The sequence below is a fragment of the Dromiciops gliroides genome, chromosome 1, assembly GCF_019393635.1.
Source record: "Dromiciops gliroides isolate mDroGli1 chromosome 1, mDroGli1.pri, whole genome shotgun sequence".
NCBI lineage: Eukaryota > Metazoa > Chordata > Mammalia > Microbiotheria > Microbiotheriidae > Dromiciops > Dromiciops gliroides.
In genome coordinates this window covers 92,677,676-92,705,271 of record NC_057861.1, presented here as the reverse complement: position 1 = coordinate 92,705,271, position 27,596 = coordinate 92,677,676, and the positions used below count along the sequence as shown (strand labels likewise).

At 38.4% G+C, this 27,596-nt stretch overlaps 1 pseudogene; it reads left to right on the top strand.

Moving 5' to 3' along the window:
* Positions 1-6,251: 6,251 nt before the first annotated feature.
* LOC122746094 lies at positions 6,252-26,472 on the top strand (annotated as a pseudogene).
* The last annotated feature ends 1,124 nt before the right edge of the window (positions 26,473-27,596 follow it).

The window sequence follows — 27,596 nt, the reverse complement described above, 5'->3', positions numbered from 1 at the left end:
GTGAGACATAGCAGACATAACAGGATTGAATAAAGGCCAAACCTATGCACCATGGCAAGTAGAGGTCCCAGACTCACATAGAGGAAACCAACCTTGGGCAGGCTATAGAAAATGGTACAAAGGGCAGCTCTTTAATCCATAACTACCCAGTTCTCTATTAGAGATCCACGGAGAACCAAGGAGAGGACCTGAGCCTAACCCAGACTGACCAAGAAGCAATCTCAGAAGCAATTAGCATCTATGTGGCTCTGGTTAAAGGAGCAGAGCAGAGTCTTAATTTCAGCTGCTAGTCTGATCTGAAACCTGCAATGTAGTAAGCAGGACAGGAATTGCCGCTCAAAGGAGGACCAAAAAGTTCTGCCAGATTGAACCAGCTAAGCTTTCCAACTGTCTGATTGTGGTTGAATTCAGCAGCAGTCCACTTGGAACTCCAAACAGGAGCAAGCTAACAGATATATTGCTCAGATCCAAACATGTCAGGAACTTGCAAAGTTCAGACCACTAGGGCAGTAACCAAATTTTGCCTTGCATCAGACAATTTTGGGGGCATTGAAAACTTGATGGTCCTCAACCTGAGCTTTCCTTGAGTTCTTGAACTAGCATAAATACTCAGTGGCCTAAGAAAGCAGCAACATTCCTTCCAGAGGTACACAGAGCCAAGTTCTAACATTAAGTCCAAAGTCAAGAGTAGGATGGAAGAACTAGTAAGTACTTCAAGAAAATTAGAATGGGTTGAAAAGAAAGGCATTTTGAGTCCACAAAAATATTAACATAAATTTAAAATACTGAAAAAAAAATAGAAGAAAGCATAAGATATCTTAGGCAGCTAGTTGGTACAGTGGGTAGAGTACCAGGTTTGGAATCAAGAAGACTAATCTCCATGAGTTCTAATTCATCCTTAGACACTTACTAGCTGTGTGACCCTAGGTAAGCCATTTAACACTGTTTGCCTCAGTTCCTCATCTGTAAAATGAGCTAGAGAAGAAAATGGCAAATCACCCTAGCATATTTGCCACAAAACCCCCAAAATTGGGTCCCAAAGAGAAACACTTAGAAGGGAGATAATTTAGAAATCATTGGACTACCTGAAAACCATGATCAAAAATGATCCCAGACATCATATTTCAAGTTTAATGTGCATAACATAAAGATGTATTGGGCATAGAAAGAATCCACTGGTCACCTCCTAAAGGAAATACCAAAATGCAAACATCTAGGACCATAATGGCCAAAAATCCAGGGATTCTAGGTCAAAGTAAATATATATATATATTACAAGATGCCAAAGAGGTACCAAATAGAGCCATAGTCAGAATCACACAAGCATTCATCACAATAAAGTATCAGAGAGCTTGCAGGAAAGCAAAAGATAAAGGCTTACAACCCAGAATCACACACCAAGCAACACTAAGAATAATTTTGTGTTGGAAAAAAATGGAATTTTAATGAAACAGAAGGCATCCAATATTCCTGATGAACAGATCAGAATTAAGTGGAAATTTTGAAATATAAATACCAGCATCAAAAGAATCAAATAAAGGCAAACATTAGCAAGGAGTCACAATGGACTAAACAAGGATAAACTATACTCCAATATGGGGAGATGATGCATGTACCCACTTAAAACTCTATCAACATCAGAGGTCAGAGTGAAAGTCTAACTAGACAAGGCCTGAGAGTATTTCTAGTGTCATGGGGTACAGAGCACCCCAGAATTTCTCTGGGGCACACTGAGGAATCTTCTCCTGGAGAAACTAAACCAGAGGACAGATAACACCTAGAGAGATAAGCTGAACCAAATTGACTGAGCTAGCTTCGGATTCCTACCCTTCATTCTGGTCTCCCTTGGGTGTGGCTGCGGCCCTTGTGTCCTGAAGAGAGAGCCACCCCTCACCAAATTCCTCTAGTCACTACCAGTGGGGGATGGTCCTTCACTCCTCACCCAATTCCCCCAGCTACCACCAGTGGGGGATGGTCCTCCCTCACTAAAGGAACTTTCCACAGTCAAATGGTGACCCCTCCCCCCATCAGTCTTCTATAAAAGTACCTTCCATTCTCTTGTTCGAGGAGATTTGGTACCTCTGAGCCATGTGCTTTGTGCCTGTTTCCCCATGAGAAATCTAAGGATTTCTTCATGGTTTCCCTCCCCCCACCTTTCCCTTCCCTTGCTCCTAAATAAATTACCACCTTATTCTAACTACTTTTGTGTGCAAGAGGGTGTAATTCTTTAAAGAGGAATTCCTAAGAACCCCAACCCCGGATCTAACCCATACCCCATTGCCCCCATTACACTAGTATATCTTATGATCTTAAGAGAAGAATAAAAAGAGAAGGGATGAATTAAACATTAGACCATGGAAGGATAGGAAAGTTAGAGGAAATTATAAAATATATTCGGGATATATGAGTATGTTATCTATAAAAACAGAAGTAGGAGTTCAAGGTGGGGGTTAGCACTCAAATATCACTCTCATCTAAACTGGTCAAAGGAAAGAAGAATACATATACATAAGGTATAGAAATAAGCAAAGTATAGGGAAAGGGGAAAAGGAAGAAGGGAGAATAAAAAGAAAGATTAAAGGAGAGACTACTCCTAAGCAAAATAAACTTTAAAAAGAGTGTATCTCAAAAAGAGATTTTTAAAGAAAGAATCAGAACCTGTCTTGGGATGAGAGTAAGTGTAGAAGGTCAGTGGATTAGAAGTAGATTGCATCAAAACTGGAACACTGGTTTTGAGAATACTCCTTTTCTCTTCCTGTATTTATAAAGTTGGAATGGAAAACAGAGAAGGAAGAATAGGATGGAAGAAAGCATATAATGATTGATCATAACTGAATATGAATGGGATGGGCTCACTGGTAAAAGGAAAGAGGGTATCTAATGCATTAGACAATAGATTCCAACAATATGTTGCTTACAAGAAATACTTGAGACATAAATATGCACATAGAATTAATATAAGGAACTGATTCAAACCTATTATACCTCAGCTGAGGCAGAAGTAGTGATCATGATAAGATATATAGTGAAATGATTCAAATTTATATGATGGAATCATTCCCCAATTGATGAATTGTCAGAAGATATGAATAGACAGCTTTCTGAGAAATAAATTCAAGCTAGAAATAGCCATACAAAAATTCTCCAAATCACTAATAATTAGAGAGATTTAAATTAAAACAATTCTGAGGTTCAACCTTCCACCCTTTAGATTGGTAGAATTGACAGAAAAGGAAAATTACAGTTGTTGGGGGGGACTGTGTGAGAATAGGTATGTTAATGCACCATAGATAAAGTTATTAAATCATTCCACCATTATGGAAAGCAATTTGGAACTTTGCCCCCAGATCCATTAAATTGTGCTTACCCTTTGACCCAGGCATGACTACTACTTGATCAATACTTCAAATAGGTCAAAGATAGATTTTTATAAGTAAAGCTTTTTTTTGGCAGGAAAAACTGGAAATTGAGGAGTCACATCAATTGGGAAATGGCTGAACATGTTAGGGTATATGAATATAATGGAAAACTATTGTGATATACAGAAAAAATTATACAATAGTGACAATATTGTAAAGACAAACAATGTTGAAAGACTTAGGAAATAAGATAAGTGAAGTTATGAACCACCATGATTCCGGAGGACTTATGATGAAACATGCTACCCATCTCTTGAGAGATAGCTGATGTACTCAATGAAAAGTGATATTTTTATTTATTTAATTTTTTTTTGGACATGGTCAATGTGGAAATTTGTCTTGCTAGAGTATACATGTTTGTAATAGTTTTTTTTTTCTTTCTTTTTCATGGGAGGAATAATAGTAAAGGGAGGGAAAGCTATTTACATTGACTGAAAAAAATTAATTAAAACACTAAAAATAAAATAATTTAGAAAGTGTTTAAAACTAATCATTGCCTCACTCAAATTCAATGTTTTCTTTATAATTTTGTTTATACCCTTAAAATTGCTTCCAAGATTTTCAATTATAAAAAACCCTTTTCAGCACAAATTTTTATATTTCCCTAGACTCACCCATCCATGGTATTTCTATTATTATTATTATCATACTTTGGTTGACAAAAATGCAAGATGAAAAAAAGGTACCTTAATTTTAGTGGGAATGGAGAATTGACTTGTGATGTCATGACCTATGATTTTACTGCTAAAGAGAACTCGCAAATGAGGAAACATCCAGTTCTGAATTTCTGTAAATGGCAGTCTTAGAGGGCTGCCTAGGTCATTGAATCAGTGCTTATCTGAGGTAAGCTTGAACCCAGGTCTTCCTGGCTCCAGGGTTCACAATCTATCCACTTTTCAAAGCTGCCTCTTACAATGTTTTTAAAATTAGTTTGGATTTTATTAAACCACAACAGCACCTATATACATTTGAAAATAGTAATACATGCATGTGTAACACATTCATTTTATAGAGGCATTCCTTCATACTTTTGCAAAGGCTGTCTTCCACATCTGGAATTCACTCTATTCTCATTGCATCCTTTTTGAAGTCTTAGCTTTTTTCAAGGCTCTTATTGGAACCCTTTTTAAACCCCCTTCACTTAGTTATCTTCCTCCTCCTTGAATTGTTTTGCACTTATATGTAGGAATGCTATTTCCTCAAAATAGGATGTAACCTCCCTGGGGGCAAGGATTTAACTCCATGAATGTTATTTCCTTACAATGGAATGTAACCTCCCTGAGGCTAGGGACTATTGTTTATTTTTTTCTTTTGCATCTTCAAATCTTCAAACACTTTCTAGCATATGGTAGGTACCAATAAATGCTTGTTGAATTACTTTTATCATATTGAGTCAGGCTGCATATTTTGTTGGCATTAAATCAAAGCCAAAATGACAATGCTCATGATAAATAGAATATGGATACCTCAGTCCTTGGTAGTAAGTGCTTATATAATAATAGGTAACATTTATATAGTGTTTAAGGGTCTAAAAAACACACATTACACATGGCTATTTCATTCAGTTCTCACAATAACGCTATGAAGTAGGTGTTACAATTGTCTCCATTTTTAAGACGAAGAAACCAAATAGCAGAGAGTTTATGTGATTTTCCCAGGGTAACACAGCTAGTAACTATGTCAGGCAGAATTCAAACTCTGGCTTCTCTGACTCTGAATCTTTCTTTCTACTATGCCAAGGTGTCAGTTGTAGGACATAACCTTGACAACCATTGAGTTCATATATGGCTCAGCAAGCTTTTCTTCATAGCTAGGCGTAGAAGTTAACCCATGATTATATTAGCATAAATCCTGAAGTGATGAGGAAGAAAATTACAAAATCTTCTTAAACCAAAAAACCTTATGAATTGTACTTGTGCAAAGGTTTTATGGGTAAAATACTATCTGACTGCTGAATTAGTAAAATGACACACAGTTGTCTCCTGTCTTCTGACTTCCTGAAACAGGTAAAAATCCTTAATCATTTTACAATAACCTCCTACAATAATTCCAGGTGAGGGGCATTGGAGGGATACCTAAGTATCTAGGTGACATAGTAGATAACATGCTAGTTGGTAGTCAGGAATACCTGAGTTAAAATCCAACCTCAGATACAAGCTGTGTGACCTTGAAGATGTCACTTAACCTTTATCTGCCTCATTTGTAAAATGGGCATAATAATAGTTCCTACCCTACCCAGGGTCACTGGGAGGCTAAAATGAGACAATTTTGTAAAATACTTATCAAACCTTAAACATTTTGTAAATGCTAGCTAATATTATTTTGTACTGTCCTCAAAAAAAAAGTCAGGGGTAGGAGAGAAATTCTGGATAAGAAGTAGTTTAAGGATAGGGAAGGAAACTGGACTTGAAGCCACAAAATGTCAGTTAAAGACCTGGCTCTGCTACTTTCTGTGAGATTTAAAATTGGATATACAAGCATTAAACTCCCCCTTTAACTTTTCCCTTATATATCTCCCAGACCACTAAGAAAAAGAAGCCTCTGAGCTTTAATCAGTGAGGGATTAGCTTTTATTGTTTGGATATTAATTAGACAACAAAAAGGTGATACCGATAAGGGAAATAGGAAAGTAGAAATACAAATGAATAATCTTAGATCTAAGCTTAGCCTATATTCCATTATAAAAATCACCGAATCCCAAAACTGCCTGCCAGGCTGCGAACCAGAGTCGATCACCAAATGTGTGGGCCGCCAGGCTAAGCTACAAAGCTAGAGAGTGAGAGAACTTCCATTCCACCCTCAGTTTTTAAACTGCCATCCCAGAAGCACGGCATGCATGGCCAGCTCTCCGGGCAGCAGCAGGCTCATGTCCGTTTGTTGTGGTCTCCTCCCCAAAAGGGGGCTTCTTCAAAAGCCACTTCAGTAGCATGCACTCAACTCTCAAATGATTCAGCTAAAACTTACATTTTTTACTGCAGTTTAGTAGTGAGATCTTGAGCAAGTCACTATACCCATTTAAGCCTCAGTTTCTTTATTTGTAAAATGTCTTGTTCCCTTTGGTCATGGTAGGCAGAATGAGGGGTATTGGGGTAGAAGTTGCAAAAAATAAAATTTAGCAAATATGGTGTGAATACATAAACTAAGCAGACTCAAACAAATTTCCCTAATGAATATTGATGCAAAAATCTTAAGTAAAATATTAGCAAGGAGATTACACCAATTTATCACCAGGATAATACACTATGACCATTGGGATTTATACCAGGAATGCAGGGCTGGTTCAACAATAGAAAAACTATCAACATAATCAACCACATCAATAACAAAACTAACAAAAATTACATGATTATCTCAATAGATGCAGAAAAGGCTGTTGACAAAATACAGCACTCATTCCTATTAAAAACATTAGCAGGGGTGGAGCCAAGATGGCAGAGGAAAGGCAGTGAGCTCTCAAACTCATGACATGATCACTCTAAAAAACATCCAAGTAACGCCATAGGAAAATGCCCAGAGCAGCAAAACTCACAGAAGAATGTGCTTAAATCATCTTCTAACCAAGAACAGCTTGGAAGGTCAGAAGGAGGGAGCTGCTGTGCTGATACAGGAGTCGAGCCCAACCCCACAGTCACCCTGACACAGAACCAGTCCCAGAAAGGCCTCACTAGAGGAGACCCCCAGAGCCTCTGAATCAGCAGAAGCGCCAGTGTTGTCTGGAACTAAGCTCACAGTCTGGTGAAAGGGCTGGGTCCTGGGTAGGGGGGAGACTACAGGGGTCTATGCTGGTGCTGTGGCAGAACTTGGGTTTTTCACCCCCGCAAAGAACCAGGAGGTAGGCTTGAGTAGCAGGGGCCCAGGTGGAGGAGGGGCACAGGCTCATCAGAGCTAACAACCACAACACACAAAGCTGATTGATTAGCAAGTTGGTCTGGGGTCATCTACAGACCAGGAAACAGGCCAAGTGAGTGAAGAACCTGATCCTCCTTAAATCATACCATCTGGGACTTCTTAAACTTGGGATACTGCAGCCTGGAAACAGTGCCCAACTTTAAGGAGCTAAAAGTCAAGTAAAAGAAAGGCAAGATGAGCAGACAGAGAAAGGTGAGGACCATAGAAAGTTTCTTCAGTAACAAGGAAGACCGAGGTGCACCCTCAGAGGAAGATGTCAACATCAGGGCCCCTATATCTAAATACAAATTGGTCTCAGGCCATAGAGGTGCTCAAAAAGGACTTTGAAGATAAAGTTAAAGAGGTAGAGGAAAAAATGGAAAGATAAATGAGGGTGATGCAGGAAAGACATGAGAAAAGTCAACAGCTTGAAAAGTCAAATTGGCCAAATGGAAAAGGAGGTACAAAAGCTCTCTGATGAAAATAATTGCCTAAGAATGAGGATTGAACAAATGGAAGCCAGTGACTTTATGAGAAACAAAGACACCATAAAGCAAATCCAAATGAATAAAAACATAGAGGACAATGTGAAGTATCTTCTGGGAAAAACTGCTGACCTGGAAAATGGGTCCAGGAGAGATAATTTGAAAATTATTGGTCTACCTGAAAACCATGATCAAGGAAAGAGCTGAGACATCATCTTCCAAGATATTCTCAGGGAAAATTGCCCTGAAATTCTAGAAGAAGAAGCTAAAATAGAAATTGAAAGAATCCACCGATTATCTCCAGGAAGAGATCCCAAAAGTAAAACTCCTAGGAATATTATAGCCAAATTCCAGAGCTCTCAGGTCAAGGAGAAAATATTACAAGCTGCCAAAAAGAAAGAATTCAAGTAGCACAAGATCTAACAGCTTCTACATTAAAGGACCAGAGGGCATGGAATATGATATTCCAGAGGGCAAAGAAAATGGGATTACAACCAAGAATAACCTACCCAGCAAAACTCAGCATAATCTTTCAGCAGAAAAATGGGACTTTAATGAAAAAGAAGATTTTCAGATATTTGTGATGAAACTTCCTGAACCGAATGGCAAATTTGAGTTTCAAATATAAGACCCTAGAGAACCATAAAAATAATTGGAGCTGGGGGACATACCTGGGGTCATACAGTGGGTGACTGTCTTGTGTCTGAGGCCGGGTTTTGGCTGGGATCCCCCTGGGTCCAGGGGTGATGCTTTGTCTACCGTGTTACCTAGCTAGGTGATGACATCTTTAGGGTTAAATTGAGGGTTGAAGGGAATGCACTGGTGGAGGGGGAAGAGCAGAGGTGAAAGCCTACATGAAAGAAACAGGAAAAGGCTTATGGAATGGGGGAAGAGATGGGAGAGGAGCAGGGTAGTAAATGAATTTTACACTCATCAGAAAAGGCTCAAAGACCTTTAACTAATCAGAGCTGTCTCAAGGAGGGCCTAACACACACACACACACACACACACACACCCAACTGGGTGGAGTAATTTATTTAATCTGGGCAGTAAATGAGCCTAACACTCATAAGAATTGGCTCAAGGTAGGAATAATGTACACACTCTCTAACCCTGCAGGAAAATAGGAGGGGAATGGATAAAGAGAGAGGAGCAAAAGAAGGAAGGGCAGAGTGGGGGAGGGGTCAGACAGAAGCAAATCCCTTTTGAAGAGTGATAGGATGAATGAAGATGGATAATAGAATAAATATCATGGGGAAGGGAATAGGATGGAAGGGAAACAGTTAAAAAAAGTAATCATGAAAAAGAGAAAAGGGGGAAAAATTGTACAAGAAATATTTATAGAAACTCTTGGTGGAGGCTAAGAATTGAGAATCAAGGGAATGTCCATCAATTGAGGAATGATGGAAAAAGCTGTGCTATGTGATTGTGGTGGAATGGTCTTGTGCTATAGGAAATGACAAACAGGATGATCCCCCCAAAACCTGGAAAAACTACTGAACATCGATGTATAGTGAAGTGAACAGAGCTGGGAGGACATTGTGCATAGTGACAGCAGTATTGTTCAATGAGCAATTGTGAATGACTTAACTACTCTCAGCAATGCAATGATCCAAGAAAATCCCAAGGAACTAATGAGGAAGCTTACTATGCACCCCCATAGAAAGAACTGATAGAAAGAACATTTGTGGATTGTACATATATAACCTGGTGGCGATCTTGTCGGGGGGGGGGAGGGGGGAGAAAGGGAAGCAGGGAGGGAGAAAAGTTTGGAACTCTAAATATTATGAAAATGAATGTTGAAAACTACCCTTACATGTAACTGGAAAAAATAAAATAAATGTTTGTTGCTAACAAAAAACAAAACAAAACAAAAAAAACACTAGAGAGCATTGGAATAAGTAGAGCTTTACTTAAAATAATAAACAGTATCTATCTAAAACTATCAACAAACATTATGTGTAAAGGGGATAAGTTTGAGGCCTTCCCAATTATATCAGGGGTGAAACAGGGATGCCCATTATCACTTCTATTATTTAATATTGTACTAGAAATGTTGGCTTTAGCAATAAGAGAAGAAAAAGGAATGAAAAGAAATAGAATAGGCAAGGAGGAAACAAATCTATCATTCTTTGCAGATGGTGTGATGGTATACTTAGAGAATCCTAAAGAATCAACTAAAAAACTACTTGAAACAACAACTTTAGCAAAGTTGCAGGATATAAAATAAATCCACATAAATCATAAGCATTATTATACATGACCAACAAAGATCAGAAGCAAAAGATAAAAAGAGAAATAACATTTAAAGTAACTATAGACAATATAAGATATTTCAGAATCTATCTGCAAAGACAAACCCAGGAACTCTATGAACACAATTACAAGACGCAAATAAAATCAGATCTAAATAATTGGAAAAATATCAATTGCTCATGGATAGACCAAGCTGATATAATAAAATAATAAAAACATAATAAAAATGACAATTCTACCTAAATTAATTTACTTATTCAGTGCCATACCAATCAGACTACCTAAAAAATTATTTTATAGAGCTAGAAAAAATAATAACAAAATTCATTTGGGGGGCGGCTAGGTGGCGCAGTGGATAAAGCACCGGCCCTGGATTCAGGAGTTCCTGAGTTCAAATCCGGCCTCAGACACTTAACACTTACTAGCTGTGTGACCGTGGGCAAGTCACTTAACCCTCACTGCCCCGCAAAAAACAAAACAAAACAAAACAAAACAAAACAAAACAACAAAAATTCATTGGAAGAACAAAATGTCAAGAATATCAAGGGAAATAATGAAAAAAAAATGCACAGGGAGGTGGACTAGCTATACCTAATCTAAAGCTATACTATAAAGCAGAAGTCATCAAAATAATTGCTACTGGCTAAGAAATAGAGTGGTTGATCAATGGAATATGTTAGGCCCAGGAGACAGTAGTAAATGACTATAGTAATCTACTGTTTGATAAACCCAAAGACACTAGCTTCTGGGATAAAAACTCAGTATTTGACAAAAACTGCTGGGAAAACTGGAAGACAGTATGATAGAAACTAGGCATAGACCAACATTTTATATAGTATACCAAAATAAACTCAAAATGGGTACATGATTTAGACATAAAGGGGAATACCATAGATAAAGTAGGAGAGGAAGGAATAGTTTACCTCTCAAATCTATGGAGAGAAGAAGAATTTATGACCAAGAGATAAGGAATATTATGAAATGCACAATGGATGATTTTGATTACATTAAATTAAAAAGTCAGGGCAGCTAGGTGGCGCAGTGGATAGAGCACCAGCCCTGGAGTCAGGAGTACTTGAGTTCAAATCCCACCTCAGACACTTAACACTTACTAGCTGTGTGACCCTGGGCAAGTCACAACCCCAATTGCCTCACTAAAAAAACCAAACAAAAAACCAAACAAAAAACCAAAAAAACAAAAAAAAGTCTTTGTACAAACAGAAGCCATACAGCCAAAATTAGAAGGGAAGCAGAAAGCTGGGAAACGATTTTTACAGCCAGTGTGTCTGATAAAGGCTTCATTTCTAAAATATATAGGGAATGAAATCAACTTTAGAAGAATGAAAGTCATTTCCCAATTGAGAAATGGTCAAAAGATATGAACAGTTTTCAGATGAAGAAATAAAAGCTATCTATTGCCATATGAAAAAATGTTCTAAATCACTATTGATTAGAAAAATGCAAATTAAAACAACTCTGAGGTACCACCTTGTGACATGTAAAATTTAATGTGGTTGCCTATTCCTGTCCCAAATGTAGGGAAAATTAGCTGGGGTTTCTAATATGTTTGTTACTTAGAAATTAGAGGCTACCACACCAGTTTTGGGCATTAAGAATTTATTAAAGTATATTAGATATTAGTAAAGAGAGAACACATGCTTCTGAAAGACAGGAAAGCCTAGCTAGGATCTAAGGGAGAGAGAAGAGGAGAAAGGGTGCCTTCATCTACAAGTCTCAGGCCAAAACGAGGAAGATCCTGTGCCTGTGAGAGCAGAAGCTACCTGTGGGTCCAGAAGAGAGGCAGTCCCTACACTCCACTCAAAGCTAATTGGCTGGTAGCATTCAAGTCCATTGATTGACATGACTTGAAGATGGTTTTAAGTTAGTGAACTTACTGCAGTTAGTTAGGAAGATTGATCTACATTTCTTTTGAAATTCTCCTGACTCTGGGCTGGCTCTACAAAATTAATCAGAGTTCCTGTGTGTGTGTGTGTGTGGGGGGGGTCTGAATCCCCCACACCCCATTATTTTCTCACAACCTCATACCTATCATATTAGTTAATATGACAAAAAAGGAAAATAATAAATGTTGGAGAAGCTGCAGGAACATTGGAACACTAATGCATTGTTGATGGAGTTGTAAACTGATCCAACTATTCTGGAGAGCAATTTGGAACTATGCCCAAAAGACTTTGGGACTTTGATCCAGTGATACCACTAGTAGGCCTGTATCCCAAAGAGATCATAAAAAAGAGAAAGGGACCCACATGTACAAAAATATTTATAGCAGCTTTCTTTGTGTTGGCAAAGCATTGGAAATCAAGGGAATGCCCATCAAGTGGGGAATGGCTGAACAAATTGTCATATATGAATGTAATGAAATACTGTTGTGATGAGCAGGCAGACTTCAGAAAAACCTGGAAAGACTTAAGTGGACTGATGCTGAGTGAAGTGAGCAGAACCAGGAGAACATTGTACACAGTATCAACAACATTGTTTGATGATCAACTGTGATAGATTTAACTCTTCTCAGCAATACAATGATCCAAGATAATTCCAAAGGACTCATGATGGAAAATGCTCTCCACATCCAGAAAAAAGAACTGTGGAATCTGAATGCAGATTGAACCATACTGTTTCTACTTTTTTTTGTTGTCTTTTCTTCTTTGAGGTTTGTCCCTTTTGTTCTGATTCTTCTTTCACAACATGACTAATGCAGAAATATGTTGAATGTGATTGTACATATATAACCTATATCAGATTGCTTTCTCTCTTGGGGAGGGGGGAGGGAAGGGATGGAGGGAGAAAATTTTGGAATTCAAAATCTTATAAAACATTGAAAATTATCTTTACATCTAACTGGAACATGATAAAATACTTTTATAATTTAAAAAATAAAATTTAGGCTTGATAGTAGGATTTAATTTAAAAAAAAACAGAAAAAAGCATTTCCTAACAATTCTGAATGTCAAAAAATAAAATGATATGCCTTGATAAGTGGTGGATTTTTTTCTCCTTGGAGTTCTTCAAGGTAAGGCTGGATGATCCCTTGCCATGTATGTTGTAGTGAGGATTCCTTTGCTAAACAAATTGGACTAGATGGCTGTAGAGATTACTTTCAATTCCCCTGTTCTGTGATTCTGTGAAAATGAAAGTAATTATTTTTGTGTCATCAGCCACACAAAGTTTCCTGTTTGTGTGAGAAAAGTACTTTGTAAACTCACACTCTCTTGACGTCAAAGTGACCTGTTAGTTGCTCTTTATACATATGATTCCATTTCCCACTTAGTGCCTTTGTAAAGTACTCTCCTATATTTCAAATATACTCTATCTTCATAGAATTCTGCCTCATAGAAATTCTAGCTTCCTGACCTGGGGGTTGGACCAACTAAGATAAAGGATGGACACACCTGAGAAATAAGGGAGATAAACCCATTAGGTGTGGCTGCTGCCTGATTGGGACAGAGATAACTCCAGAAGTCAGCAACACCACCCCTTATTGTCAGGTAGTAGTCACCTCATTTACCAGCTATAAAAGTTTTTGCCTTTCTTGTGTTTGAGAAGAAAGGTATCTCAGAGAATCACATCTCTGAACCATCTCCCCTTGAGGGAAGTTTGACTTCCCTCTTGGTCATTTTCTCTAAGCATTCAAATAAAAGGCTATTTTATTCTAATTGTATTGAGCCTGAGAGGGTGTTATTCTTGTTTTTGTTTTTGGGTTTTTTTGTTTTGTTTTGTTTTGTTTTTTTTGTGAGGCAATTGGGATTAAGTGACTTGCCCAGGGTCACACAGCTAGTAAGTGTTAAGTGTCTAAATCCAGATTTGAACTCAGGTCCTCCTGACTCCAGGGCCCATGCTCTATCCACTGCCACCTAGCTGCCCTGAGGGTGTTATCCTTTAAAGAGGAATACCTAAGAACCCTGACCACCTATTTTAGCTTAGGTACCACCTCCTTCTACATTAGAACTCTTTTTATCCTTCCCCCAACTCTCCACCCCCCCCAGCTATTAGCACTTCTTCATAAAATTATATGCATGGTTTATATTCACTTATTTGTACATGCATCAATTCCCCCTTTTCCCCTTTCCCCTCCCCAAATGGAATATAAAATTGATGTGGGCTGGAATTTGGGGTTCAAATTAATTGTCCCAAAAGAATTACAAGACTCAGTGATTCAGTTTCCCAAGTTTTATTGCAATACTGTGAGTGATCACAGGGAGAAAACCAGAATATTAGAAAGGTATCTCTCCAATAAGGAAAGGAAATACAGTTATATTTATAGTATAGATAAATTGATTATCAGTCTCATTATAATAATCTCCACCTTGGGGAGGTACAAGGGAAGGCCTGTCCTACTCATTATAATATTCTCTACTTAGGGGTTTTATAAGGGAGGGCTAATCCTAATTTGGAGTTCCTGGGGTCCTAAACCAACCCCCGGGGCAGGTACCTTTTTCAGTGGAGGTGTGTTTTGGGTGTTTACACATCATAAGGTGAATCTGGGGACAAATTTGGCCTTTTCTGCACATCTCTTTCTGATTCCCATGGCTAGTTTCAAAACATAATCATTTTTAGAATTTCTATAGCCTTGTCTTTTCCTTTATTGTTATTTTGACCTGACCTGTTTAGGTCCTTTATGGATGCTGATCACTGTGAGTGAGAACCTAGAATTTTGACTTGTAAATTATCCATTAACTGGGATTTAACTCCCTTCTGGAGCTAATATCTGAATTAGAACTTGGATCTTAGGTTTTTCTATTAACCCTTTTGTCACCTCCTACATCAAAGTCCTTGAGGGTAGAGACTATTTTCTTTTTGTTTTTGTAATCCCTGTTCTTAGGTCAGTGCCTAGCATAGTGAAAGCTGAATAAAGAGAAATGGTATAAGGCACTATAGACACACAGTTTATTCTTATGATGAATTCAAACATAGGTCTCATAATTTGCTCTGGCTTGGACAATTCAGTTATGAACTCTAGCTTTGACTTCTGACTTCTGGTTTGGCACTGAGATTTCAGTTTGGGGAGTTCTGAGGTTTGTGCCTTTAAATAGTAGCTGAATTACTTGGTCTACTTCAATTCATTTTGAATTTAATTCAAGAAACCTTAAGGCCAAATATTATTTCTCTTTGCATTACCCTGAGAATCTTAGCACTGCTCAGTATATGTCTGAGTCAGTGCCTGACCCCAAGTTTCCCTGACTCTAATCCTGTCTCTCTATTCACTATATTAAACTGTCTCTCCCCTTGTGCCCATGACAAGGTCAAATCTCTGTAGACAGAACATTATCTGTGGGGACCCACTTCCATAATGTCAAGGTCATATGAATAAAATGAAACAATAATAATACCTACCTCCCAGAGTTGTTGTGAAGACAAAATGAAATAGTATTTCCAAAATGCTTTGTAAACCTTAAAGTACTATGTAGATGCTAGTTGTTATTATTACATTTTAAATCTTTATTGAAATCTATTGTCCCCTTTACCCTTTCCTCTTCATAGAACCAATTTGTACTAAACTTGTTCAAGGTAACAGTTTTTAAGTATAGGGCTTTAAAACCCAGGAGGCTGATGGGAAGTGCAGTTTTTCCCCCAACTGTCAACAGAAAGAAGATAGAACCTGGAAGTTACTCCATTGCAAGTACTGGTTTGCAAAGGTTGTCATGAACTAGCTCACAGCTTCCTTACATCCTCCCTCTGGAGCTCCAGGAGCCATCCTTTTACTTTAAGGAGAGTGGGAAAAAGAGACCCTAGAGACAGGGGTCACCCCGTTAGTATATCCACAGAGCTCCAGCTCAGTAGACAATTAAGGTAGTCCTCAGAGCCAATAGATGACTTTCATCATGTACTTCCAATGGGGCACTACATCTATTTTGCAGATCTTTTCCACAATGCCTCTTTTATAAACCCATGGCTCCTGTCTTCAAGATTGTGACCAGCCTCAAGTACTTTTGTTGTTGTTATTGAGTTGTTCAGTCATGTCTGAGTCTTCCTGACCCCAAAGACCTGTCCTTGGGGTTTTCTTGGTGAAGATACTGTAGTGCTTTGCCATTTCCTTCTCCAGTATGCCCCCATTTTACAGTCGAGGAGCCAAGGCAAATATGGGTTAAGTGACTTGCCCGGGGTCACACAGCTGGTATCTGAGACTGGATTTTAATTCATATCTTTCACTTCAGGCCAGAGCTCTAGCCACAGTACCACTAGCTTCCAGCCTTAAGTACAAACAATAGAGAGACTAAACTCAGTTATGATAAAACTGCTGAAGGAATTGGGAGGTGAGGGAGGCCCTGTGAGTTGAAATGGTTGGTAGAATTAGCCCTAATAACCTGGGATAAACAGGGCTTTACCTCAGAGCACTGACATGGGGCAGGTTCTTAGAGGAAGGAGGAATGCTTCCTGTCCCAGAAGGAACATTTTCCTACTTTCTCCCTTGCCCAACACCTCCTGTAGATTCTCTAGGAGCACAGGATTCAAAGATCTGTAGCAGACTTTCCAGGGGATGGACCACCACATCCTGCCACATTATTTCACTCTTGGGAGGGCTATTCTCTGTTATTCCTTCCTTCTCATCAGCCTGTCTTTTGTGACAACAGGGTCAGAACATACCTCCAAGGCAAGTTTTTTTTTTACCTGTGATAGCTATGGTGGTCCAGGAAGATCCCCTCATACACATAGGTGTATGTGTATAATGTATGTGGGATAAAGAGGCAGCAAAGCAGAGTAAATAGAAAGAAATCAGGAAGGCCTGAATTGAGTCCTGCTTCAGACACTTCTTAGCTACACAACCCTGAGCAAGCCACTTAAATTCTTTGTGCCTTAATTTCCTCATCTGTACAAACAGGGGGTTGGACACTTTGACCTATAAAGTCTTTTCTGGTTCTAAATCTACAATGTTATTACCAAGTTATAACTTCCATCATCTCACAGTATTTCTGGGGACAAGACATATTTTTTCCTAGTCCTTTCCCTCCTTGAATCTATTTATGCTAAAAATACCTTTATCTCTGATGCTCCCTGTACCTCTCTTGGGGCCTATCCAAACCATAATGAACAAGAGTGGGTTTTAGAGGAAGCGATTGTGGTTTTCAACCTGCCTGGCACATCCTTGCTGTGATTGAGTGCTGTCTGTCTCCATTCAAGGTCATTTCCTCTGATCTTCCTCCTGCAGCCTCAACATAAGCATGCTTGCCAAAAAGTGCTTCCAGCAACATCCAGATGCTTCTCAGTGCTACCCCTGAATTTGGTAGCATCCACTCACTCCCATAAACCTCAGTTTCCCAGACTGTGTTTTCTCTCCAGCCTCTATCTACCCCTTTCCTTCTTTCCACCCCACTCTCCATCTTCCTTCTTTGTGACTCCTTTCTCAAGTAATGGTCACAGAACCATAAGGTCCTAGTTAGAAAGTCTTTTGGGATGACAAGACTATTGGATAATGGAAAGAACAGTGGGTTTAGAGCAAAAATATCAGGGTTACACTCCTGGTCCTGATAGTCATAACTGGTATCATCCGGGGCAAATCATGTTTCTTGTCTTGGCCTCAGTTTCCTACTCTATAAAATGGGTGGGATGGAGTGGACTGAGTGACTTTCAAGATACTTTCCAGATATGGGAGAGTTAGTAAATGTTTCTCCAGAAGAAAAAAAAAAAGTAGGGCTCACATGCTTTTAAAAGTTTAATCTGCATTATTATACTAACATTTTCTCCATCATGTTAAGTTTATACCCTTAGCAAAACAATAAATGAAATCCTGATTTGTAGTGCTTCCTGATTTTTGAGGTATAAATACTCTCACTGAAGCTTTAACAATCAGCTCTAACAGTAAACTCTGTTTCAAGAGCCAGTACTAGAACAAGATGACCTGTTTTCAATTCTAAATCTGTTACCTTATAAACCTTTTTTGTTGTTCAGTCCTTCAGTCGTGTCTGACTCTTTGTGACCCTGTGGGCCATGAGGTTTCCTTGGCAAAGGTATTAGAGTGGTTTGCTATTTCTGTCTCCACCTCATTTTAAAGATGAGTAAACTTAGGCAAACAGGGTTAAAGGACTTGTCCAGGGTCACATGGCTAATTGAATATCTGAGGCCAGATTTGAACTCAGAAAGACAACACTTCAAAACCTAGCTGCCCTTGCTTGCTGTGTGACACTGAGTAAGTCACTTAAGTTCTGTTTGCCTCCATTTTCTGCTCTGTAAACTGAGGGGTAACAAAAGTACCCATCTCCTAGGGTTTTTGTGAGCATAAATATGAGACACTATTTGTAAAGCACTTTGCAAACCTTAAAACACTATAGAAACCCTAGCTATTATTAGGAAGTTCTATCTTTTATTGAATTAAAATAGAATTCTCCCTGAAGCTTCCATCTATTGATCCTTGTTGCACTCTCTGTGGCCAGGAAGAGGAGGTCTATTCTATATTTCCTATGGTAGATTTTTAGATATATGAAGAGAGTGATTTTTCCCCACCCCCTTCCCCTGCTTGCTCCTCCACCTACAGCTTCCTTTTGACCAAGTTAAATATTTCAGGTATATTATTTCTTCTTGTCACATTCTTAGGCATGACAGGTTTCAGAACAAGTAGTGAGACCTTTAAATGGAATAGGTTAAAGCCTCCTTGAACTAGGGATTAGGAGAGAGGTCTGCCCCGAAAATTCCTATTCAAGGGAGGTTTGGAAGTATTGGGTTATTTGAACAGAACTTGACCTAAATGTAGAACTACAAGGAGCTGAATTGAGTGATCAGTGTTGAAAGGCTGTATCTGAATCAAAAACAATTAATGACACAAATATGTAAGTGGTGAACAAGGTTCAGTGGCCCAGGAGTCATACTGAGGGGTTCCATACTGGGATAAAAGTAATCCACAGTCCACAGAATTTGACTTCCTGTGTTCAGGTGTCTTTTCATATATGCAGGCATGTGCATGCTAGTACTGCCTTCCCACTTTTTCTCAAAGAGTTTTATTCACAGTGATCCTTGCATTATGCTCTGGAAATAGGATCTTCTCTAAGAAGCAGACTCTCAGTTACTTCCATTTTTTTTGGTCATAGGATATATCCCTACCCTGACGCGGTCCACTTCTTCTAGATACTTGAAAACTTTTGTTGTCCCATTCCAAATATGGCTCCTAGAAAAGAACAGGATGCTAAAGGTTTAAAGCAAGCAAACCCCCTCCCACTGAAACAAAAACTAGCATTTATGAAGGTTTTTTTTAAGTAAGTTCAGAAATTTTCAGTATTGCTGGGGGTTGGGCACCAGCTCATTTGCCCATGCAACATACAGGACACCTGCCTGCCTAGATTCTTGCAAATGTTCACAAAGAGGTCCCAGGTACAGGCTCAATTCCCTATTAGCATGCATTCCATGAAGCTTCCAAAATGAAAAATTGCTTTTATTTAATTATTGTGAAGAAATGGTGGTTGGGCTCCTCTCAATCTAGACCTGTTTGAGGAAAAGACCTGCCTCTCTCCCCCTCTCTCTGCCCCCCCCCCCAGCAAACAAAATCACATGATTCATGGAAACTCTAGCCTGGTCACAATTAGATCTGCTCCTGAGCTGCATCTATGTGGGGGAGGAGTTGAAGGGTTGTCCCTGTGTTGCCTCCCGCATTGGCTAAGGAATATTGCATTTTGATTGGCTAGGTTTTGGCACATGGGTTGTAATCCTTGAGTAATTGGGGAAGAAGGGGAGGGGCCAGTCACATTAAGAGATAAAAAGGCTTGAAAGCCTCCATTTTGTTGCCCATTCCACTAGGGAATGGCCCGTTCTTGAAAGAATGACAATAAATAAGCCTTTGACACATCACCAATGCTGAGTTCCAGAAGTTTTTGGAGTTCTATTTTCTCACAATTATTTTCTCACATTTTATTTATTTATGAACCATCTATCCTCCTAAACTTTATTCATTCCCCTCCTCATAGTTTGACTACCACAAAGTGGTTTGGATTAAGGAATGCAGCCTGCCTAGGAATCCTGTCACATTTCTCATGTTGTGGAATACAGTGGGACCCCAAGAAACCTAAATATCCCAACCACCCAAGGAATCCTTAAACTTAATCCTTAAACAAAAGGGAAAAGTAACTCGGTCTCCCACCTCAGGATTAAGGTGTGGCAGAGCACTACCCTGGTAGTTGAAAAGCAATACCAAGGTCTTCAAGATGATAATGCAGGATAAGGATGGATGGATGCTACATCCTACTGAAACCCCATTATTCAAAGATCCCCTCCCATTTATCTTGCCCTTTCCAGTTTTTACTTTTGTTCTTACTTTGTAATTTCTTCCCCTTTGTTTCGTATACATACAAAAGACTGGGTCTTTTCTTATTGGAGTGGGAGAGTCTTCATAGTGATTCTATCCCCAGTTCATATATTCCTCTCTCCTAATCTTTATTTTACATGATGAGACTCCAGTTCTTTGAGTGATCTAGCCCCCTCCTCACCCCCATCCAGGTCACAAGTCTCCCCAACACCCCTTCCAGCTTTTCTCACCCCCTCAGTAGGGTTAGAGCCCTATCTCCTTCCTCCTACCCCTATTCCTAGACCAGTCATTACGGCTTGTTCCTGTAGGTCATCCTTGGCATCTTCCATTTACAAAGTTACTCTTCCACCACATCTACTGTCTTACTGACTGTACATAATTGCTGCTTTGAGTCTCACAGGAGAATCTCAGATTTATACATCCAGTCCAACTTGAAACTGAACAAGAAGATATTTCACAGAATTCCTTATGAGTGGACATTCAGCCGCTACTTGACTTCAAGTTACAAGGGACTCATGGACTCACAGAACTTCAGAGCTGGAAGAGACCTCAGTGGCCAATTATTCTGACCAATAACCATAAAAGAATCTCCCCAAACAGCTCTACATCCCTCTTATAAGTGGTCATACAGACCAGAGAAGAGGAACCTCCTAGGTCCTACAGGTAATCCATTCCTTTTCAGGACAGCTCTAATGGGCAACTCTCACTGTTAGAAATTTTTGCTTTGAACCCTATGAGGAAATTGGCCAGCCAAAGGGGGATGGGTTGGGATTTGAAATTGCCAAAGCCTCCTGGATTTGCTGAAAAGTGTAGTAAAATATCTCACATTTCTGGAGGATAGTTGAATTATTACATTCCTCACACTGCATAATCTACCTTTATCAACAAAGCCCTGGTTGTGGCACAATGTTTGTTTCTTTTGGTAGCTATGATTAGGAAGTTCTTTTCCAACTCAACATAGCATTGAGAATTCCCAGTCTGACCATGGGTTGTGCAAATTCATTCTCCTACTGGCAAAATAGGTTTTTGTCTTTTTAAAAAGAAGACAAAAAAAAAAAAAGAGAAAACCTTCAGAGTGAATGGTATGACTTCTTAACTTCCCTGACTCTTCATTCTTACTGACTGTAACCTTTTCACTCTTCTGGCCTTAAAGAGTGTCAAGAGTAAATCCATCTACCACTTCAGCTCTACCCTTTCCTTCACCTCTGCCCCATGGCCTTTATTCCATTGTGCTCTGACTCTGGGCCACACCTCAAATGCACCATGGGTAATGCATTCAAATATAAATGCCCAGGAGGAAAGTAATGATTTCTATTCAGAAGGGAGTCCTATAAGTCTGGCAGGTGGCATACATTTAAAAAGAGGAAGAAAAGTAGGAAGTGTCTAAAAGGTCATCCCCTTTACCTTTTCTCCCTCCAGGGTCTGTATCCTCTTGGTGAACAAAGGAGAAAATATCATTCTATTTATAAGCCATTTTATTTCATTCAAATCTACCTTTAGGCAGGAATTTTTCTTTGTCCAATCTGATTTAACTTCTTGAAGCAGTACTGGGGCTGGAGCAAAACTCAAAATGTAACTTTCTAGTCTATGGATTTAAGTGATGTGACATGGGCCTGTAATATTCCCAAACCAATGGGAACTGAAGAATTTAAAGCTTAATTCATTTAATACTTCTTGCTACCTTCCCCCACTCCAGTTCCTGTCTTGGGGTAATGAACTGGCAGAATCATTTAATGACATGTTAGCAGACCTGACAAAGAGCAAGGACATCATTCATTCAACAAGTTTTTATTAGGGATGCATTTCCTAGAAAATAAAAATGTCTAAAAATATCCTAGCTGTACCTACCTAGCATAGCATAGGAAATAGAGCACTGGATTTGTAATCAGGAAGACCTGGAGGCCTTGCTGAGTCCCTCCAGCTGCTAATGCCTTTCCTTCTAAGAGTGCCATCTATGGACTCTTTATATATCTTATAAATTCTCTCTGCATGTTATCTCCTCCATTAGTATGGGAGGTGAGGGCAGAATGGTCTATATTTTTTTGGCCTTTCTTAGTATCCCCAGTGCTTAGCACAGTCCCTGGCTCATATTCAAGATTTAACAAATACGTCTTGACTTGACTTGACTTGAATGACATTTGTGACACTTACTAGTTGCATAGCAAGTCACTTGATTTCTCTGAGCTTCAGTTTCCTTGTCTGTTAACTGAAGATAATAATACCCTTTTCATAGTTGTGAGGCTCATGTATGAATACCTCTGTGAGGTGCTTTGAAAACTACAAAGTGCTCTATGAATATTGCTTTGTAATACTGTAACAACACTGCACCATCACAATGTCCTTCATATCACATTAATTTTATCTTTCATAAAATAAATTTTATATCTTTTGTTTCTCTATAACCTGGAATTTCTCCCACTGTCCTTGTCCCTCCTCCTCCCCAACAGAGCCATCTCATAAAACATTTTTAAAGGAAAAGAATAAAGAAAAGAAGAGAAAACAAACAAAACAGATCAATACATAGAAAAAAGTCTGAAAAATATATGCTATGTTCTATGTCTCATGTAGATTTCCCACCATCAACTTCCCCTATCTCCTGACAAGGCATGGGAGGATGTGTCCTCTAACATCTCCTTTTTGGGAGCCATGCTTGTCCTTTATAATTTTGAAACATTCACTGCTCATTTTTTTGCGCGTATTTGCTTTTCTTTCTATTTACAATCTTATAGTCATTATCTATGTCATATTTTTGGTCCTGTACCAGATCATGTAACTCTTTCCATAATCCTCTGTATTCAGTGTAGCATGGTAATATTACATCAAATTTAGGTGCCATGATTTGGTTAGCTATTCCTAGTCAAGGGCTATCTATTTATTTCCACTTCTTTCCTACCACTGAAAGTGCTACAACAAATATTTTTCTATGCATTGGAACTCTCTGCTAATTAATGACTTGTGGGGAATATATGCCTAGTTGTAGAATATCAGGATAAAAAAAGAATAAACATTTTTGTCATGTTGTTTTCATAATAGCAAATTGTTTTATAAACTACATGTGTGGTTTCACCAACACTGCACTAGTGTACCTATCTTTCCACAACCCCTTCAACATTGACTTCCCTTCTTTGTCAACCTCACCAGTTTACAGGATGTGAGGTAAAATGTCAGGGTTGTTTTTAATTTGTAATTTCTCATTATCAGTAATTTGAACATCTTTTCCATAATAATATTTTAAGAGTTTGCAATTCTTCTTTTGAGAACTGTTCATCCATATCCTTTGACCTCTTTTCTATCTTGTATGCTAAGCTCTTCTCTAGGAAATTTGATACAAAGATTATTTCCCATTCAACAGCTACTTTTCTTATCCTAGATCCATTAATTGTATAAATAGAAGTTATTTTAGCTTCATATATTCAAAGCTACTTATATTTTGTAATTTTTGCTATCCCTTGTTTTCTTAAGAATCCATCTCGGGGCAGCTAGGTGGTGCAGTGGATAGAGCACTGGCCCTGGAATCAGGAGCTGGGTTCAAATCTAGCCTCAGACATTTAACAATTACTAGCTATGTGACCCTGGGCAAGTCACATAACCCCAATTGCCTCACTAAAAAAAGAAAAAAAAAGAATCCATCTCTTATGTGATGAAATAATGGGATTTAGCAGATACTCAAAGACTCACCTGGAGATTAATCTATACTGATTGAATCAAGTGAGAGTGATTGACTGCTGATTGAGCCTACTTCAAGTTAACTGGATTGTAATCACACCGGGCTAGCCCTTAAGAAGGTATTGTTCTCAGAAACTAGACTGTGAACTCAACTTGAGAACACCTTCAAAGCCAATGGATTTGGAGGACAGCAACCAATCACCTTGAAGCAGTGTGTAAGGACCACCTCTGTTCCAAATCTATAAAAAGCTTCCACAATCAGCTTGCTGGGGAGTTCCTGATTAAAGCAGGCTCGTGGAAGAGGACTTGAGGAAGAACCCAACCAGGCTGGAACTCTAGGCTAGGTAAGACTTCTTTTCTTAACTTTATGAACTCCTTGTAAATATCTGTATGCTTTAATAAATGTTTAAGGCCCAAAGACTGGTACTGAAGCTTTTTAATTTAAGGCGATCACAGAAAATAGATTTTAAACATCACACTCACCTATATCCATAGAAGATATAGGATCTGCTTCTCTTTTTATTTTTAATTGCATGATCTTTAAACATCAAAGTCACATATCTATATTAAATTAATTGTAACACATACACACATATATGGTATAAGATATAGGTCTAAACCCAATTTCTACAAGACCACTTTCAAGTTTCCCCAGCAGTTCTTTTTTTCAATCAAATACATAATTTTTTCCTAGCAATTTTATTTCATATTTATCAAACATTGAGATATCAAGTTCCATTTTTTTCTGTATTGTCTAGTTTGTTTCACTAATTTACCTCTTTATTTTTTAACCAATATCATATTACTTTGAACGCTGCTGCTTTATAATATCATTTGAGATCTGGAAGTGCAATTCCCCTTTCATCTCTCCTTTTCGTTACTTCTTTGGTATTCTAGATCTTTTGTTTCTCCAAATGAAGTTTGTTATTTTTTAGTGAGTTCTGTAAAGTATCTTTTGATAGTGTGATTGGTAGAAAATTAAAATGGTAAATTAAATTTGCTGGTACTATCATTTTCATTATATTGACACGGCGTATCATTTACATTGTTTTTCTTTTCATTCCTTTAAGAAGAGTTTTATCATTGACTCCATACAAGTGTTATGTGCTTTTTATAATAGGTTGATCTTTAAAAAATGTATGCAGTTTGCAGTTCCTTGGAATGAGATTTCCTTTTCTAACTCATTTTGTTATTGTTACGTAGAAATGCTATTGCTATTTAGGGTCCAGTTTGTAGCCTAAAACTTTGTTGAAGTTACTATCTACATTAATATCACTGCTGATTTCCTAGGATTTTCTAAGTAAACTACCTGTCCTTGACCTGCAGAGACAACCAGTCTCTTGGTTATAATTCTTTTTTTTTTTTTTTTTTTTTTTGCGGGGCAATGAGGGTTAAGTGACTTGCCCAGGGTCACACAGCTAGTAAGTGCCAAGTGTCTGAGGCCGCATTTGAACTCAGGTCCTCCTGAATCCAGGGTCGGTGCTTTATCCACTGCGTCAAGTAGCTGCCCCTCTTGGTTATAATTCTTATCTGGAGGAGTTTTGAGAATTTGGGAAGACCAGAGAAAATACCTAGTCCTCTATATCGTTGGTTACTTTATATGGAAATACTTCATTCATCATTGTACTTTGAAGTCAAATTAAGGTGCTAAGAGAAAGGAAAGGTAAGGAAGATCATTGGAAATTCTGTTTCTGGGGTCATATGATCTTTTGCTGCACTTCCCTGGTATGGCTAGTTGTTCTGCTAGTAGTAAAAAGATTGAGGCCCAAAGGGGTAAAATGACTTAGCCAAATATATGCAACTTAGAAGTAGAGGGAGCCTCTGACTCTGTGGCCAACTAAATTTCCCACTTTAATTCAAATGCAGTATAGCCATGACTCATAGTATCAAGAAGCGTCTGAAGCACGAAGAAGCTCATTTTTGCTCTAAGATAATCCACAGGTCCCCACAAGCTTAGAGAGTCTCCCACTCATCATCTTTCTGAGAAATAGACTCAAGTATGTCCTGACTGGAGAAGTAAAGAAGATCTGCATCCAGAAACTCATCAAAATTGATGGCAATCTCCATATTGAAATTACATACCCTGCTGGCTTTATGGATGTTATTAACATTGAGAAGACAGGTGAACATTTCTGTCTGGTTTATGACACAAATGGATGCTTTGCTGTTCATTGTATCACAGCTGAGGAGTCTAAGTATAAATTGTACTCACTGATTTCATCATTTGATACTAGTAACATATGGTTGGTCATTGGTGGAGCTAAGCTAACATGGACTGAACTGGTATAATCACAAACAGAAACATCCTGGCTCTTATGATGTTGTCCATGTAAAATATGTTGATTGTGATCGTTTTCCATCAGGCTTTCAAATATTTGTGTCATTGGCAAAGGTAATAAGTCTTGGATCTCTCTTTCCCAAGGAAAGTTATCTGCTTTACAATCACTAAAGAGACAAGAAATTGGCAGCTAAACAGAGCAGTGCCAAAATGATTGCAGATGAGAATTTGTAGAGTTTCAATCAAATTGAGACACTGAAATGCAATATTTAATAAAAAATGTGATTACCCTACAAAAAATTAAAATACACAAAAGAACAAAACAAGAAATAACTTATATGACTAAAGTTCATAAAGTGAAATTGAACAAGTTATAAATGCCTTTTTCTTCTTTCCTTGAATTAGGGTATGATGGGTGTGAATGTTGCATAAACTATTTTTTTTTTTTTTGCAGGGCAATGAGGGTTAAGTGACTTGCCCAGGGTCACACAGCTAATAAGTGTCAAGTGTCTGAGGTCAGATCTGAACTCAGGTCCTCCTGAATCCAGGGCTGGTGCCTCCTCCACGGTGTCATCTAGCTGCCCCCTTGCATAAACTACTAAAAGGTCTAGCTATATTTTGTTAGTTTTACTTAACTGCTTTTCTTTGTTACATGGAAGGCTCACTAGTTGGAGAGTGGGAATAGGGTATATTCCAAAATGGTTGATGTAAAAACCAAAGTCATTAATAAAACTTCAGAAAAAAAAAATGAAAGGAAGGAAGAAAGGAAGGGAAGGAAAAAGGAAGGAAGAAAGAAAAGAAAAAAACAAAGGAGGGGATGAGAATTATAGAAGATGCAAATGAAAAGAGAAAAAAAGTTAGGGGAAAGTGAGCAAGAAACAGCAATGTGATGAATAACCCTTCTCCCCAGGTACATAAGGTTTTTTTAGTTTTCTTCCCTTTTCTTTCCAATAGGCTATAGCTGGTTTATGAATATACAGTTGCTTGGTAAATGTAAATTCTTATCACTCAGTGATGTCCGAAAAGGAAATAGAGCATTACATAGGCCTACATATGTCCCAAGCTAGGTGAATGCAGGGAGAGTTATGAATGAGATGATATACCTAGGAATAACAGAAAGTAGATGAAAGAAATTCATAAAAAACAGAGGAAGAATTTGGAATTACTAAGAGAAGGACCTATAAGAGAACAACAGTTTCTCAACTTAATAAAAGATTTTGACTGTGGTGTTCATGGAAATGAGAACACAGCATTTGGATTATCAAAGGTCTGAAAAGAGATCAGCATCCATGTTCCCCAATACATGAAAAAGGCTTTCATTTCCTTAAAGAGCAAGATAGTTGGCTGCCCTTGGAGGA